Below are 12,499 nucleotides of genomic sequence, written 5' to 3' on the forward strand. Positions count from 1 at the left end.
TCAATGAGCTGAATCCTGCTTTCACACTGGGATTTATAGGTGTGGAAGGGATGCAAGTTCAGTCCCAATACACAACTAGCCATTGCTGAGCAAAGGAAATGTGCAGCTATATTGCACAGGATGTCAGGAATAGAATATGCTTAGGCCCTTTTATAATCCAACCACACTATCAAAAGGCACATTAGTAAATCAGGAGTTAAATGTTGGTAGTGCAGTGACTGGAAAGACAGCCATTGTCCACCCAGCCCTAGTTCATAGTGCTGTACATTAGAATCAAGGAAAGGCAAATCGACTTGGAACTAACCTGAGCGTTCACTCAAGTTCAGTAAAGTTTTGAAAGCCTTTGTCTAAAATGTTTTATTTGACCTGAATCTGCTTTTTTCAGCCTTTAGGACTGTCTAAAATTACTTTTCTTTTCTGGATCTATTTTCCTGGTTCCTAAATGGAAACAACACAGCAGACTTAGGAACATAGGAATTACTAAACTATACTGGGAATGGATGCTGCTGCCGATCAGATGGGATATATCTTTGCCAGTATAAAAAATCTAAAGGCATCCTAAGCATATGATCTTTTCTTTTTTTTTAAAAGCACTGTGTGTAGTGCTCAGCTGGCACTGATACAGCAAGAGCAAGTGGCCCTCCTTTAATTTACACCCCATTATGCTGCCACAAAAACAGAAGAGAGAGTTTCAAATTGGTATTCACTTTGGGCCTGATCTGAAATTGTTTGCTGGGCAAAAGTTTTTGAACAAAACTTCCCCCCTCACCCCCCCCCCCCCCCCCCCGAAAAAAGCAGATTCTGGTCAACAAAAACATTTTGCAAATTTGTGTCAAATTTGCTGAATTGTTTAGTGCGGGAAAAAAATCAGAAAAATTTAAATTACTCAATGACATTTTGAATTTTGTTTCAATTTTATTTTTAAAAAGGTAAAAAACATCAAATGAAATGACATTTTGTCCAACCCAACACTTCTTTTTTTTAACTTTCTCATATTACCGAAAAATTTGAAAATCTTTTGTTTTGGGTTGACCCAAAACAAATTTTTTCTTTTCTTGTTTAAGTTCAGCCACGAAACTGAAAAATTGGCTATTCACACAGCTAAACTCCGGAGAGAGGCAGCAGGCTGTAGGGGGAAGGAGAGCAAAAGCGGTGTTATGTCATCTTTGCACTGCCTGAATTCTTGGCTCACATGGCCTCTGGCATAAGTTATAACAGTATGGGACTGCTCACACTTACAGCAGCCTCCCCAAGGCTGCCAGAACCTCCATAACACTGGCTGCTATGACTTCTCTCCCTCCTATCTTTAATTTGTCCTTCCTATCTGGCTGTGCTCTGGCATGCCCCCTATGCCAGGTATTCCAAAGCGGGGGAGGGCAGCAGGAGCATAAGGCCACTTCTATTGGCTTTACACTGCTGCTGAGCTGGAGCAATTTTCCCCATGCCCCTCTATGACACCAGGACAGCTGACAGAGGCTAGGGTGGAACCAGAATCAGTCCTCTAGTGCTCTCAGTTCCTTTTTAAATCAGCATGTTGCAGGACTGGGCTCCATTAATGCAAATTATTGATAATTCATACAGTGTTAAACACACAATACAAGGAGCCAACTTCTTCTGTGTTTAAGCCAACAGAAATGGTGTAAAGTTAAAGTGCTTTTCTTTATTGTAACTTACAGACAGCCCACGCAGGTTCTCCTCTCAGAATTTCTGTACAAAGCAACTATCCCAATACCAGTCCCAGAAAGTAAAGTCCAGTCCCAGCATGGGTGATTCTAAACTAGGTAGGAAATTTTATGGATGCCTCTGTTTCTTCATCCAGAAAGGAGCTTTAAAATATTACCATCTCCTTCCTCCTTGCCTGGGAGCTGGGTCAGAGGTCAGGGGAAAGCAGCAATTTAATCTCCTAGAAGAAAATGTCCTTAATTGAGCAGCCAGCTCTCTGCATTCTCTCCTGGTTCCTAAAGTCTGAAAGAATTATCAAACCTGTTTTCAGGTTTTCCCCCTTGTCGCTGTTATTTCCCTGTGTGGGTATTTGAGAAACACAGGCTGTATAATGCCCATTAAGTTGTAAGACTCATGCTACCATTTGCTACATGAAATCAAATAGCTATGGGGCTCCCTTCTGTGCTGAGGCTCCCAGAACCTGAAAACACATAGATCAAATCTGATTGCCCAGGTTCTCTAGGTGTTAGTCAAATGTTAAAGAATGTCTCAGTAATCTCATGGGCTGAAATTCTGCAGGTTTTATTCAGAAAAAAAATCCTGTTAAAATCAACAGGAGTGCTGGCTGCTTACAGACTGAGACAGGACTGCAACGTGTAACTCCAAGATAATATAATATCTTCTGCCATGTACTGTTCCAATTCTTTCACTTTTGTTTTGGAAACTCAACCCTCAGGCTGATCTACATTACAAAGTTAGATTGGTTTAACTACCTGTCTCAGGGCTGTGAAAAATTTCACACCCTGTGCAATGTAATTAAGCTGACCTAAGCCATTGTGTAGACATCACTAGGTCAATGCAAGTCTTTACTATACAACAGCGATGGAAGAACCCCTGATTGTCAATTCTTGAACATTATTCAACAAATAGTTTGTGAACAAATTTCAGCCTCTGAATTGAATGTGAATATTTGTTTTACTTTCTGTAAACACTCTTTCAAATAAAAAATTGAAAGTCTGTGGAAAAATAAAAAGCATCGGGGACACTGAGGTGAATTTACAGGTTTTACTTGAACCTGTGTTAGTGAATAAAGTCTTAAAGTATTCGGCCTATTCTAGTGAGCACCACTCTGCCATGCAAATAATTGTTTTTCTTTGCTAACTATGAGAAGGTCAATTAAAGGATAAAACATAATGTATGTAAAATGCCATTATTTTGGCAGGAAGAAAATAGTTTATCTGGTCTTTTATTTATGCTTCAAGTTTCCCTGTATGTAACTTTCCACAACTAATTCTCTCCTACCAGTGCATTAGTAAACACTTCCCATCTAATTCCGCCAGAAAACAGAAAGAAAGGCATGTTTGAGAGGAAAGAACCAGTAGAAAGTGAGGTGGGAAGGGAGTTTCCAAGGAAGGCCTAGATACTTGGGTGGAGGAGAGAGGGAGTGAGAAACCAAGCAGCAAGCCTATAGCATAGTGTAGGTTGCCAACCCTCCCGGAATCACACCCTATCTCCTGGAGGCTACTGAAGCCAAATCGGGAGATTTTAGGCATTGAAAGTCTGGCAGCGCAGCGGGGCTAAGGCAGGCTCCGTGCCTGCCCTGGCCCTGCGCCACTCCCAGAAGTGGCTGGCATGTCCCTGCAGGCCCGGGGGGGGGGGCAGGGGGCTCCCCAGCCCAGAGCCCACACTCCCTCCCGTACCCCAACCCCCTGTCCCAGCCCAGGGAGAGTGAGCGATGGAGAGAGGGGAGATGGAGTGAGTGGGGTGGGGCCTCGGAGAAGGGGCAGGGCAGGGCAAGGGTGTTTGGGTTTGTGTGATTAGACAGTTGGCAACCCTATATAGCAGTGTCCAGAGGAGAGGTACAGGTGGGGAGTAGATATGATCCAAGATCAGTCTGGAGACGAGAGGTTCACCAATGGCTGACTTAGGCCTGGGTGGGGTAGAGAGAAACTATGGCCATGTCTACACTACAAAATGATGTCAAGGTAACTTACATCAGCATACTGCCACATTTATGTGCACCCTAGGCTCCTTGGGTCGGTGGTGCACGTCCTCACCAAGAATGCTTGTATCAATTGTATTCTCAGTGTTCGGCACTGTGGGATGGCTCCTGGAGGCCAGTAACAGTCCATGTGAGCAACGCAGTGTCTACACTGATACTGCATCAACCTGATAACGTTGACTGTATCTCTACACCTTTTGGAGCGGTATTGTTACTAAATTGGCATATAGAGGCACTTATGTTGGTGGGAACCAAATTTAAGTGAAGATGCTTCCACAGCTAGGTCAACGCAAGGCAGCTTATGTTGACCTAACCATGCAGGGTAGGCCAGGCCTATGCCATATTGCATGCTGGGTTGTCCATGTGTGGTGTGATAGAGTTCTGGGGAGAAGGGAAAGAAATGAGAGAAGCACTATTTTCCCCCCATAAAAATGATGGCCTCCAAGCAGTAAAATAAGAGCTATCAAATAGACACTTGGGATTCAAAAAGTTTTTCTAAACCAGTATGTTCTGGTTTTGAATATTAATGAGGCAATCTTTCATCACAGTTCTTTCCCTAGACAGCCTTTAATGTAAACACACTGGAGTCTTCCTTTAAGAGAACACACATAATAGGTATTGCTTAATCTTGAAAAAAAGCCTAAACTAGCTATATTTTCCCAGTCTTCCTTGCAAGGGAAAAAAAAATCTCAGCTGACACGACAGCTTCAGACTGAAAGGGTTGATTGCATTCACTTTAATGTCTCAATTAAAGTTTGAGACATAAGGTGGGTAAGGTAATATCTTTTATATCTCTTACTGGACAATATTTCCTCTCCCACCTTGTCTCTCTTGTATCCTAGGCCCAATGCACCTATAATAACACTGCAAATGTCAATGAAAGTTTGTGAGACCATAAAAAGGGAAATCACTGAAAGTAACAATCATTGAACTTGCCCTGTACCGTGACAACCAGGAAGATGCCCTGACTTGCCCAGCAAGCCATGCTGAAAGGAGTACTTCATCTTCTACCTACAAAAGGAAACTCTTTCTGTCCTACAAATCACTGCAGCAGGATCAGGGCTTTTGACTGCACGAAAAATATCAGTGCTGAGAAAACTTAAATGAAGTAACTTTATTCCATTCATTCTCTAGTCAGCAATGGGATGACTCACAGCTGCCAACTATCTCCATTTACTTTCATTTGGGTAAAAGACTAACCATTTTTCAGCTCTACCCCTCCCAAAAAGGCCTTTAAGCTCAGTTTATGGCAGTGGCATTTAAAGTATGTTCTCATTTATAGCTTAATTTGGGGGGGGGGGAGGAGAACTGAACTAAAAGAGGAAAAGCTAAAATCCAGTCAGAGCCTTTTCTACATTTTGTGCAGATGGTTGGTGATTTCTTGGTGTCATAATATCCAGATATGGTAGGGGTTTTTTTTTTTTTTTGTTGGTTTTTAATTGCAATACATTTAAAGGAGACCTTGTTTTGTTTTTGTGGGGGCTGTTTTTTTTTTTAAATGAAATGCATTTAAAGGTTGATTTTTTTTAATTTTTAATTTTATTTTTTAAATTTTAAAGGAAAAAAAGGGGGGAGGAGAAGGGAAATGGGCGTATGCTCTTTTTGATTGCTTGTTTTCCCTAATGTTTAAAGATTGCCTGATTGTTGTTGTGTTTTGGTTTATTTTTAGATTTGATTGGTTTTTTTTTTTACACTAGAAATCCATGTCTCATCTATATTAAAAAAGTTCATGGTGACTAGATGACTAGTGTAATTATAACATCACAAAAGATAGAAAGTTGAGCAAATGGGAGGGGGAGTTTTTAGGCAGACTGTTTAAAGTGTTTTTGTTTTTGTTTGTTTTGTTTTTTTACTTGCAATGTCTAATTGATGCTTTGGAAGAAGGATGTTTCTGTTAAAGGTTTAACACTTGCCCCTTCAATTAGGGTCTGAATACTGTACTCCTAATACACATTCTCTAATATACTTTGCAGGTCTTCCAGAAAAACTAGACCAGACCTTACATTCCTCAGTTAAAAAACAAACAAGGGGAAAACCCCACCTAAATTAAAAGCAACTATGCCACTTTATCCATCATAGAGTAGCAGAACTCCATTAAAAATCTTTTGCAGATTATATGTAAGCCCTAAAGTATCAGAAAATGTAGATAAGTACTCAAACTTTTGGACATATGTTAACTGAACCTTTGAGGGATTGATGATATGGGGTAATTTTTTTGAAAAATGCATAAGTGATTCAGGCTTCTATTGACTTTGAACAGGATTTAGGTGCTCTTCAAAAATTTTACTACTTTGCCTTTCAGTAAAAGATACCCAGCCTAATAATTGCTAGTTGCTGGGCTAAATCCTAGGGTTCCTCCATAGACTTGAGGGAGAGTTTGCCTGACCAAGAAAGACCTCTAGGTTGACCCCCAAACATTTAAAGGATGTAAGTAGATCAGTATTCACTTCCCCATTTGTAAATAATTGGCAATTTGGAAAAATAGCTCATCAGTCTGTCAGCAGATTAGCATTTTTTTTCTCTGGAAGGGCTGCTTATGTTGATGGGGTTGGGAGATTTGTTTACTGCTGCAGAGGGGAAAATGGGCCAACGCCTTATAAATTCATTCATGATTGTATTGGTCTGCTTTTGGAGGATGCCTATAGGAACATTTAGTCCTCTGCACTCATGAGACCATTTTGGAACAGCTCGTGAAGCTGGCTGTTGCTTTTCAGTCTTTGTACCTTGGATTAGTTGCGGGGCCAGTACTTGGAGAATGCAAGCAAGGCAGGCAGTATGTTCCATCCAGCTTTAGCAGCAATTTTCAGCTTATGAAAAACAGATGACTTAATGCTCTGGAAGTGAAAGCGACTGACATAAGAACAGCTTTGACAGAAAATCCTGGGTTAAGAAGATTCAGCTCAAGCTAGATTGTTTTTCCTTTGTTTATTTTTATTACATCATTAGTATGGCCCCAAAGACAATCCGACATACCATTTGGAAATATAAGGGAATGAAGTTTTAACTTTCAGATCTCTTCAGACTGCAGAGCTACAGGAATAAATGAAGTGAGGAGGGAGAGGGAAACTAAAAGCCTTTCCTGTGGTTTCCTTGCTCAGCTGACAGCCATTTAAAAAAAGGAGAGGTAGCAACAGCCCTCTCCCATTGTCTTTCTAAATACTGTAAGTTCTTTCATAATTGCTTGCTACTATCCTTGTGTTAATTTGCACGCAGGTATTTTCTGGAAGTGGTGAGAATCCACTCTTGGTTGCTGTGACTTTTGTCAGGGATTCTGCTGTGTGAGTGAGAGAGGAAAAAATCAGCTTGTGTTGTTTCTCCTCTTTTGGGGCATTGTAGACAGTTAAGTATTGGCAGTTTGACACCCCTTTTGTTGATGGGCATGTCAATATGATTTTGGAAGCTTAGGTGCTGTTATCCTTCCTGGCAGAACCTTTGCTGCATTTGTGCAGAAACTGTTTGAGACTTGGCAAAAAGACAACAGCGAATGTTTTGACCAACTATGTGTGTGGAGTGCTGGAAGAGTGAGCTTTTCAAAGAGAGATTGTGTGATGCTGCATAAGCAGGACGTGACAAGGAAAACAAATATTTTCTGCTACTTAATGTTAAAAGAAAAAAACTGAAGCAAAGCCCAGGAGCTTCCATGTGAAACAAATGCAAAGCCATTTATTCAACAAAAGAACATGACTCTGCACACTTGACAGGACAATATCAAGGTACACTTAGGAATTTTAAAAATAGTTCTCCCCTCTTTCTTACCCCCCAACCCCCTGTTGTTGTTTAACCCTTGGAAGCTTGGAACTAAATTCCATTGCCTTACCAATTGTTCTTCATACAGACTCAGGCTAGTTTCTCATTGCAAGGTTAACAACTGCTGCTTGTCTGCTGATACTGATGGATCGGGATTATTTTTTATTATTTCTCTTGATCATGCAGTGCACAAGGAGCTTCAGACAATTTGTGGATAGATATAAGAGAGACCAAGGTCATGTAACAATTCTGGGCCTTATCAATTTAGATACTGTACCCTTGAATCTGATGCTTCCTAATACGAAACAACCCAACTTCCCACTCCCAAACCTTTTATCCGTGAAATATGCTCCAATATCAGCTTGTGAAACAAGGAAAGCCTTAGCTTTGAGGTCAAACTTTCAACAGGCGCAGCAGGCAAAAACCATGTACAGGTATACTGAACTTTCTGTGGGCAAATCAGAAGACTGAAGTGAAGATTATAACATAGTCGCTAAATAAATACTTAACGGGATCTGTGGGGCTGGGGGATGCCCTATAGTACTACAGGGGGAGATGTAGTGGGCACTGTTGGAACCTTTCCAGATCCTGCTTCAAAAGAAAGGGGGAGGGGAGATCCTTTCCTCTCCCACTGAAGATTCTGGAATGTGGAATTTGAGGCAGTGGGCTACCTTTTGGGTAACCCCTTGAAGAGCTGAGAAGACAGTGTTGGAATCTCTCATAATTTTATCATGGGTCTCATAATAGTTGGCATTTTTCTTAAAGTCCCAGTTCCTGGAGTCCAGTGATTTGTATGGGAATCTCAACATATATAAATGAAAGCTTCTAACCCTTGTGGTTGTGGGGAAGAGCTTGAAAACATTAACCCTAATGTCTTAAAAAATCGGAGGCAAATGAAAAGAACCCAAAATGTATTATGATTTTTTTTAACTCATTATTTTTAAGCCAGTGTTGGGTTTTTTTTGGGGGGGGGAGACTAATTCATGTTGTGTGTTTTCTGTTTGTTTGTTTTTTAATTCCTGGGGTTGGGAACACTGAGAAGAGAGCATCCAGCTACTGCTGAATACATTGGGAGAAGGTGGGGAAGAAGTCCATCTGGCCTTCTGCACCAAGCTAGAGGATGGCTAATGATAAAGAATTGCAGGTCCTCTTTTCTGGGAGCATATGGCTGATTTCCCCCCCAAAATTGTCTGGCTCAGGTCTACTCCAAACCCCCTAAGATGCACTGAAGCATTCATTGAACCCCAGAAAACCTTTTCATAAACTTCAGCAAGTTTGGGGTTTATGACAAAACCCACTGCATTCTGTCTGGTTCTGGCCTATGTTATGGGTGGTCCTCACAGCTATTTTTAAATGGAATTTTTAAACCATGATATTTGATGCTATATTCATGTGCCCTGTAATCATTTACTGATAAGAATTGGTGGTGGCTAAATAGTTTTGTTCTAAATATCAACTTTTTAAATGTAAATTCTTTTCCATGAACCAACCATATTGCATTAATTCAGAAAGCTTATAGTTAACTGACATTTAAACAGTTTTTAATTAGGGCCTGACTTTCAGATGTACTAGCCATTTGTGCATGCTGCCTAGCTGTGAATGCTGTGTGAATTTTCTGCGCACAGCTGCATGTGCATAATTTTGAAAATCAAATTCTTAAATGCCAAAAAATTACTAATTTTCTGTACTAATGTTCTGCTCTTAACAGCACTTGCTGTAATTTTTGTGCAAGTATTTTTCACTTGTTCAGTTAATACACTATATAGTTTGTGTGCTTGCATGGTTTTATAGACAATAGTGCTGGGGAACAGTAACTTGAGCAGACTGGAGTGATGGCTTCACAATTTTAGTACTAAAAAAAAAAAAAGTGAAGGCACCAACAGAGAGTGTTTGTGTCTTCGAGGGGCAACTAACATAATGCCCTTCTTCCCTTTCTAAGGCTTAATCTTGTTCGATCCACCATTTAACTCCTGGTTGCCTACCAAGCAGATCTGGTAGGAAAAATGGGTTGTAGGTTTTGGTCTTACCTGGGTGAACCTGGCCAAGCTGTCTGGGCGTATTCCAGACATGGGGAGGAGGAATACTCCTGGTCTAGTGATCTCATTTTTTAGCTTGAAAACTGGATTGTTCTGGATCATCAGTGCTTAAAATTATCGCAAAGACATACTGGGTATGTCCTTGCCTGATCAGGAAATTTTGTTAATTCATAACAAATTTCTGACTCAGTGGCTTATGTAAATATATTTCTGTTACTACCAATTCCTTCTTGGGAAATAATGAGTAAAATGAACCACTTCAGTCCAGGGTGTCCTAACTCTGAGAACAGTCATGTGTTCCCACATGAAAGCTGAAATTTGTCCAGCTGCATGGGACTTTAAATATATACTGTTTTGGGTAAACATGCTATATTGTGTCTTGCACAAAAACAAATACTTGGTATGGTAAATTAGGATTTGTCCTTGAGCCTAATTTAAAAGGACTGTGCTTAATCATTCACCAAGTATATCAGCTCTTCAAAATAAAATATGCCTAACCTTGGGAAATTAATGCAGCTGATTAGCACTATTTGCTTATGTATCTACAGCAGCAAAATTATACAGATTTGTCAGAGCAGTAAAAAGGGACATAGAGTTATTAGGGCCCAGAACTTAATTTACCTTTTAAAATGATTATATTGTGGTGGGGATTAGTTCTTCTGGTTTAAATATTTTTTAGGGAACATGCAGCACTCTATAATAAATGTAAATAGCCACTAATATTGATGGATCTACATATGAACTCTAAATTCTAGTCTCTTATGCTTTGCTGGCCGTTTGGCAGAAATTAGATATACTATTTCCAGACAAAGTCCTAATAATACCAAGCTCTCCATTACTAGATTTCAAAGTGATGTGCATATTCCTATTGCATTATTAACGATGTTTGTGCATAAACAAGGAAGCAAGAAACATGAAGACATGATGGTTCATTCTATAGAATCACTGGAACCAGATCAATGTTTGCTAAAGGGAAGAAAAATAAAAAAGGAATTAAAGTTCACTTTCATGATTCTAAGAAAAATGACATATTATGAAGGGAAAATAGGTCAGCTACATACAATTTTTTTAAGATATAAAACTTGATCGTATCCTATTTAAAGCCTTCCATGTGCTTAATTTTTATCCTGTAATGCTTAATATGTTGAATTAACAATGTTTACTTATGCTTCTCTAGTTAGAATTGAGGCAATCCTGTTATTCTACAATTTCTTTTAGGAAAAATTAGAAACATTTTGTTTCAGCCTTATTTTCATAGATTCCAGAGCCAGAAGGGACCATTGTGATCATCTAGTCCAGGGGTTGGCAACCTTTCAGAAGTGGTGTGCCGAGTCTTCATTTATTCACTCTAATTTAAGGTTTCATGTGTCGGTAACACATTTTAACGTTTTTAGAAGGTCTCTTTCTATAAGTCTATAATATACAACTAAACTATTGTATGTACAGTAAATAAGGTTTTTAAAATGTTTAAGAAGCTTCATTTAAAATTAAATTAAAATGCAGAGCCCCCTGGACCGGTGGCCAGGACCCAGGCAGTGTGAGTGCCACTGAAAATCAGCTTGCATGCCGCCTTTCGCATGCGTGCCATAGGTTGCCTACCCCGATCTAGTCTGAGTCCTGTATAAAACAGGCCATAGAACTTCCCCAGAATAATTCTTTTTGAATTAGAGCCTCTTAGAAATACATACAGTCCTGATTGATTCTCCATCACTTGCAATTTTTAAATCATAACATTTGGTAAATTGTTCCAATGATGAATTACCCTCACTATTAAAAATGTGTGCCTTATTTCCAGTCTGAATTTGTCTAGTTTCAACTTCCAGCCATTGGGTGGTGGTATATCTCTCTCTGCTAGACTAAAGAGCCCATTAGCAAATATTTGTTCCTTGTGTAGGTACTGATAACTTGATCACAGTGTATCTCTTATCTTTCTCTTTGAGTTAAATAGATTGAGCTCCTTGCATCCATCACTATAAGGCATATTTTCTAACCCTTTAATCATTCTTATGGCTCCACTCTTACCCTCTCCAGTTTATCAACATTCTTCTTGAATTGTGGGCACCAAAGCTGACAACAGTATTCCAGAAGTGGTCACACCAGTGCCAAATACAGAGGTAAAATAACCTGTCAACGCCTATTTAAGATTCCCCTGTTTATGCATCCAAAGATCACATTAGCCTTTTTGACCAGGTTGTTGCACTGGGAGCATCCACCTCAACCCCCAAATCTTTTTCAGAGTCACTGTTTCCCTGGATAGCGTTCCCCATCCTGTAAGTATACATCTAGGAACAGTATTAAAATACATATTGTTTGCTTGCACTCAGTTTACCAAGTGATTCAGATCACTCTGTATTGGTGACCTGTCCTCTTCATTATTTACCACTCCTCCAATTTTTGTGTCATATGCAAACTTTATCAGTGATGATTTTATGTTTTCTTTCAGATCATTGATAAAAACGTTAAACAATGTAGAACCAAGAACCAATCCCTTTGGGACCAATAAGAAACACACCTGCTCAATGATAATTCTTGATTTATAATTACATTTTGAGAACTATCCATTACACACTTAATATGAGCCATGTTAATTTTGTATCATTCCAGTTTTTGAATTAAAATGTCATGCAATACCAAGTCAAATGCCTTATAGGAGTCTAAATATGTTACATCAACACTATTACTTTTTTCAATCCAACTTGTAATATTATCCAAAAAAAGTTGAAATTATTGCATTGCAAAATTGACTTTTTGTTATATTATAAATTCTAATACAATAGACTATAAAAGTCAAAGTATTTCAATTATATTATGTCATGACATGATTTGCCATGTCATATCGTATTATATTATGACATGTCATAATACAATTGTCTAAATGTTTCTATCCTATATTTTTTAAATTGGTGTTTAATTACTTTGCAATTATAATCTATAAACTAGAATGCCAATCACCAATTTTATAGCTTTATCTGGCAATTAGTAAATTACTATTATAATTAGTTCGGTAACACTGCTCTACAGCCAAAATGCTTCTGAAATAAATGTAGTCAAA

At 39.1% G+C, this 12,499-nt stretch overlaps 1 protein-coding gene across 5 annotated transcripts in view; it reads left to right on the forward strand.

Annotated features, from left to right (window-relative positions):
* Nucleotides 1–12,499, forward strand: part of TRIM2 (tripartite motif containing 2) — a 125,308-nt gene that overhangs the window by 31,125 nt on the left and 81,684 nt on the right. Inside the window, exon 1 of one of the 5 annotated variants that reach the window (XM_026647861.2) lies at nt 7,329–7,377. The exons of the other annotated variants lie outside the window; for them this stretch is intronic. The gene's annotated coding sequence lies outside the window, so the exon portion shown is untranslated. Of the gene's footprint in view, nt 1–7,328; nt 7,378–12,499 lie in introns of those variants that run through there. 5 annotated transcript variants of the gene reach the window in all.

Source organism: Terrapene carolina, unplaced genomic scaffold (assembly GCF_002925995.2).
Source record: "Terrapene carolina triunguis isolate 2854851 unplaced genomic scaffold, T_m_triunguis-2.0 Scaffold66, whole genome shotgun sequence".
Classification (NCBI taxonomy): Eukaryota; Metazoa; Chordata; order Testudines; family Emydidae; genus Terrapene; species Terrapene triunguis.